We start from the raw sequence: 5,919 nt of genomic DNA, 5'->3' as shown, positions 1-5,919 counted from the left end.
TTGAAGATGATAAGCAGGTTGAAATCAAGACAAATCTTTTATGTGCTTTTGATGGATCCTCAGACACTTAAATTATTTTGTAGTTATTTGAAATGGAATTTTCCTTTCTATTACTGCCTCTTGGATATTGTTATTATGATATAGAAATGCAGCTGATTTGAAAGAAGAGTTATTTTGTAGACTGTAACTTTGCTGAAGCTATTGTCTCAATTGCTATCTTTACTGATTCTCTAGGATTCTTCAGGTACACTATCATAACATCAGCAAATAGGGATAGTTTTGTTTCCTCTTTATGACCTTAAATTTCCTCTTTATGCATTAAATTTCTTTCTATTGTTTTATTACTATTGCTAGCATTTCCAAAATGATATCAAATAATTATGGGGAGACAGGGCATCCTTGCTTTACTCCCATATGTAATGGAAAAGGTTCTAGTACATCCTTATTGCATATTACTTTTGGTTTTAGATAAAAACTTTTTATAATATTAAAAAGGTCCCTCTATGCCTATACTTTGTAGGATTTTTTGCATAAATGAATATTGTACTTTATCAGAGGGTTTTTTTCCTGCATCTGTTGAGATAGTCATGTGGCTTAGGGTTTTTAAAAATATGATTACTATATTTATTATTTTCCTAATATTGAATTATCTTTGCATCCCTGATAAAAATCCAATTTGGTCATGTTAAATGATTACCTGGACAAATCACTATAGTCTGACTATAGGGATTCTTCTCTCTTGTTAGTTGATCAGGTTGTTTACCTTTTCTAGGTTCTTGATGCCCTAGACTGTGGAGAGACTTCATCTCTTGCACATAATTCCTATTTTAGAGAAGTCATGAGGATCAGGGAAAATATCAAGTTTGCCATCTTGCTGGTCATATGACCCAGAAGTCCTGCCTCTCATTTTGACTCTTATTAAACACAATTATGATCATTTGGGAGCTCATACAAATAGAAGAAAGGCAAAGAGGAATTTAAATTAAAGATTATCCAAAAGACAATGAAGAGGTATAGGCACATTATAAACAAGGAATTTTGCCGAAGAGGTGTAAAGATGCAATCAAACAAGTTCAGCTAGTCCTTTGCAGAGTAGATCAAGTGGCCTCAGTACAATTACGAATTGCTTTCCTGATGGATAGACCAAGTCATAGGTCCAATAACTCTGCATCAGTGTGTCTGTCTTTTCACAATATCTCCAATGTTGACTATTCCCACCTTTTGTAATTTTTTCAATATGATAGTTATGAGATGAAATCTCAGAGTTATTTTGATTTGCATTTTTCTTTTTATTAATGAGCTAGCTTTTCTATGATTGTTCATACAAATTCTTTGAGAACCATTTGTTTATATCTTTTAACCATTTAAGAGCAGGAATGGCTCTTTGAAATACATGTTAATTGCCTAGACGTCTTGTATCTCAGATCCTTATCAGAAATATTTGACACAATGATTTTCCCCCAGTAAATATCATCCCTCCTTATCCTGGTTGCATTGATTTTGTTTGTACAAAAGCTTTTCAATTTTATGTCCTCTAATTTTTTTTTTACTCTTTTGTGATCACCTCTATCAATTTCTTCTTTAAGAACTCTCCTTCTAGTCATAAATGTGAAAGGTATGTGATCTGGTTCTCTTCTCATTTTTTTTAATATTGTGACTTCTTATCCTCAGGTTGCTTAATTCATTTTGAGTTTATTATAGCATACAGTATGAAATGTTAGTCTAAATTTAATTTCTATCAAACTGCTCCCCAAATTTCTCTATAGTTCTTAACAAATAGGAAATTTTTCTCAAGTAATTTATATTCTTGGATATTTAAAACACTGGTTTATTGAGTTTGTTATCTCTGATTCTTTCTTATCTGACCTGTTTCACTGACCTAATTTTCTATCATTTCATTCTATTTTCCACTCGCAAATGGTCTATGTTTTATTTGTCTCTTTTAATTTTTCTCAATTACAAGTAAAAATAATTTTTAACATGTTTTTTTAAATTTTGAGTTCCAAATTTTCCCCCTCTTTCTTCTTCCTTCTTCCAATATACTTACTGCTTGGTTAATAACTTGAACGTTGGCAGCCAGATAAATTTTTGAGCCACAAAACTGACCAACCTACAAAATAGACAATACTCGTGAATGGATAAAAATACAAAATGGCCTTTCAGTCCTTTGCAGCTCCCCTTAGCTTTCATAATGACTATGGCATAGTAGTAAAAGGTAATTGGGAATAAATAAGGAGGAGAGAGAGGGTGGCAAGGATGCTAGGAGTCTTATCATTATTAGTCCATTTACAAATGTGAATTTTACTTGTAGTCCTCTTAAAGCATAACTTATATCTAAGAACCAAGAAGCTGACACACTACTGGAGGAAGGGAACTACAAGCACATAGACATTTTCACCACAAATGAAACCAGAAGCATAAGGACATTACAGCTAAATGGGGAGACAGCTCACAGGTTCTCCTTTAGAGACAAATGAAGGCTTGGGCAGAGCTGATTGTAACCTGTATCCAAAGGCCACAACTTACTTAATTTCAGGCTGTCTTTCCTATGCTGTTGTTACAGCTCTGTAACCGTTAACTTTGCCTCCAGTCTCTGTCTGGTCTAAGCCATCCTTCACACAGCTGCCAAAATAATCTTTCAAAGGCACAGATCTGAGCAGGTCACCTCCCTGATTAAAACAAACAAACAAACCTTTGTCAGTTCTGGACTTCCAATAGGCTACAATAAAATGTACTCAGCCTGGCATTTAATATCCTCTGCAGTCTGGCTCTTACCTTTTTTCCAGACTAATTCCATACTACTCATCACAAACCCTACTTTGCAACCTAACTGAACTACCAGTTGTTCAGTGATGTCATCTTCTATTTTCCTACCTCTGTGCATTAGTATAGGCTGTCACCACGCTAAGAATTCATTCCCACCTCATTTCCACGTATTGAAAGCCTCTTTCTTCAAGGCACAACTTAGGAGTTTTCTCCATAAAACTTAGGATTTACAAACCAATTTTTTTTCTAAAGTCAATCCTGTGAGGGAGGTAGACAAAGTATTATTATGTCCATTTTATAGATGAAAAAACTGAGTCTCAGTGACTCCTCCATGGTCACACAGTATGTGTCAGAACCAGGATTTGAACCCAGAACTCCAGGCCCTAGATCCACTAACCTACACAGTTTTTGTACCACATTTCTGACAAAGGTTGAAGAAATAAGATCTTTCAAACTAAATCTACTTTGATCAAGATACCTTTATGCTAGATAACTTTAACACAAAGGTGGGCACAACAGATTACAGTGGAAATGAGATTCAAATGAAAGCAAGAGGCTACCTTTGATGATGGAAGTTCCAACTTGGTTCATTTAAACAAAATGCCAATTCTGAAAACATAGGGGAAGGGAATAAACATTTCTGTGGCACCTGAGAGCTTTACAAATGTTATCTCATTTGATTCTTACAACAACCCTTCCAGGTAGGTGCTGTTGTTATCTCCATTTTATAGTTGAGGAAACTGGGGCAAATAGATTAAGTGACTTATCCAGGGTCACAGGGCTATTAAATGTCTGAGGCCAGAATTGAACTCAATCTTCCTGACTCTAGGCCCAGTATTCTATCCAGAATGAGTTGGAGAAAACCACCACATGTTTTAATATTATTCAATTGCTTTCTTAGCAAGAAAGTCCACATCATAATGAAGAAGGATGTAGGGGAGGGGAACAGACAACAGTAAAGATACTGAATATGACTGAACCACTTCTTATAAAAGTCCAACCAATGTCACTACAACAAAGAGGCCAAAAGATACCATAAACCCTATTAGACAGAAAATATTAGATCTCTTTGCCTAGCAGAGACATGAAAATCAATTGCAGCCCTGCTTTAGAATATAGACTCATTTGCAAACTATTACAGGGTAATGGAAAATGATAAGCAGCATAAAGCTGTTGTATATTTGATATATAGTTACCTGGAAACTTATATGTTGGTTAAAGACCTTTCATCGAGGTCTAGACATGAGATATAGTCTAATGTTTCCAGGGGAAACCTTGGATTGGGACCTTAAGTGATCTATAAAAATCCCTAAGATTGAACCCAGTGCATGTTAAACTCAATGTTTCAGTTTGGGGGCACAGGGTTATTAGATAAAGAACCTGCCCCAAGTCATGTAGGCAGTATGTATCAGAGCTAGGATTTGAGGCTAGTTCCAATCCATTATTCTTTCCACTGTACCACGCTGCCCTTCCTCATTGATGATAGGAAGAACATCACATTTTGATTCCACTATCTAAAGGCCAGTTCACCCTGAGAGGGAGTAATGCCATCTAAGTTGAAATTGGGAAGAGCTAGACCTAACCAAATTCATTTAGGAGAAACTTGAGCTAGAAATGATATGATTTTAAAGATATTGGGAGATCAATTTTCAAGAAACCTCTCCAAGAAGAGAGAATTCTTAAGGAGTGAAAAAGATCACAGATGGGGCTTTTGAAAATAAGACAGGAGAGGCAACCAAGAAGATAACCTTCGTCCACCGTAGTGCAGTGGAAAGATCTCTGTATTTAAAAGTTGGAGGCTGCTTCTAGGTGGCAAAGTGAATAGAGCACCCATCCTGAAGTCAGGAGGACCTGAGTTCAAATCCAGTCTCAGACACTTGACACTGTGTTATCTTGGGCAAATCGCTTAAACCCCAATAGCCTTGCTTTCCCCATTCCAAAAAAAAAAAAAAATGTCAGGACCTGAGGTTGAATTCTGACTCTCCTCATTGCAAGTTGTGTTTGCTTAAATAAGTTTCTTAACTTCTATGTGCCTCAATTTCCTCACTTGTAAAGTGAGGGAGTTAGGATTGTTTTCCAGCTCTCAATTGTGAGCCTATATCCTATAACACCAGCAACTATCAACCCATAATATGTTATCTTTCTCTACTCTGCAAAATCTTTATGACAATGTTCTGGGCATGCAGCAGAGTCCTTAATGAAAGTTAAAGGCTTTCTCAGATGATTTTCTAAAGCAAATGATGTCTTCACAATTAAACAACTAAAAGGCAGAGAGAGGATAAAATCCCACTTATCTATTGGTTGTCAAATGTTTTCAAATGCAACCTTAAAGGTACTCTTCCAACAAGATGTCAGCCATGCATGTCAGGCTTCTCTAACAGTTATCACCACAGAGATGTTTGTTCAACAAGTTGTAGAGTTTAACCTCAAATGAGACACAAAACAAGGAGACATGCTGGGTGTTTGCTAATAGCATGGGGACAATCTCAAACAGTAGGATTTTCTACTGGAGAGGGTCTCTAAAATGTTCTGATTCACAGAAGACATTGGACTAATTGGACTGAGTCCTGGAACACTACAAATCCTCTTGAATAAAACCTATGGTCCTTTGAAAGACATTTCCTGACAATCCACATTGGAAAAATGAACTGATTGAAAAATTGCATATTGCCTTGATTATATGACAATGGATTGTATGGGCAATCTATTGCAAATACATACACACACATATATAAATACACACATGCCTGATAGGCACTGCCATCATACAATTAAAATAGACTCAGAATTTTTTAAATTAAGTTTTTATTGATGTTTCTAACATCATCCATAGTTATTTTCATATCCCTTTTTCTGCGCCTCTCAGAAAGCCATCCTATAGGGGTAGCCAGGTAGCACAATGAGTAAGAGCACCGGCCCCAGTGTTGGGATGACCTGGGGATCGAATACCAGCTCAGATACTTAGCACCACACCCAGAAATAACTGGCTGTGTAACCTTGAGCAAGTTACTTAACCCCAATTGCTTAAAAAAAAGCCATCCTATATGACAAATTATATATATATATAGATAGATAGATATAGATATAGATAGATGATAGATAGATAGATAGATAGATAGATAGATAGATAGATAGATAGATAGATAGATAGAT

This window comes from Petaurus breviceps, unplaced genomic scaffold, assembly GCF_028583685.1.
Source record: "Petaurus breviceps papuanus isolate PSGF00001 unplaced genomic scaffold, PetGlider_PUasm1.0 151, whole genome shotgun sequence".
In the NCBI taxonomy this organism is placed as follows: domain Eukaryota; kingdom Metazoa; phylum Chordata; class Mammalia; order Diprotodontia; family Petauridae; genus Petaurus; species Petaurus breviceps.
The sequence above is the reverse complement of the archived record's forward strand: the minus strand, read 5'-3'. Positions refer to the sequence as shown.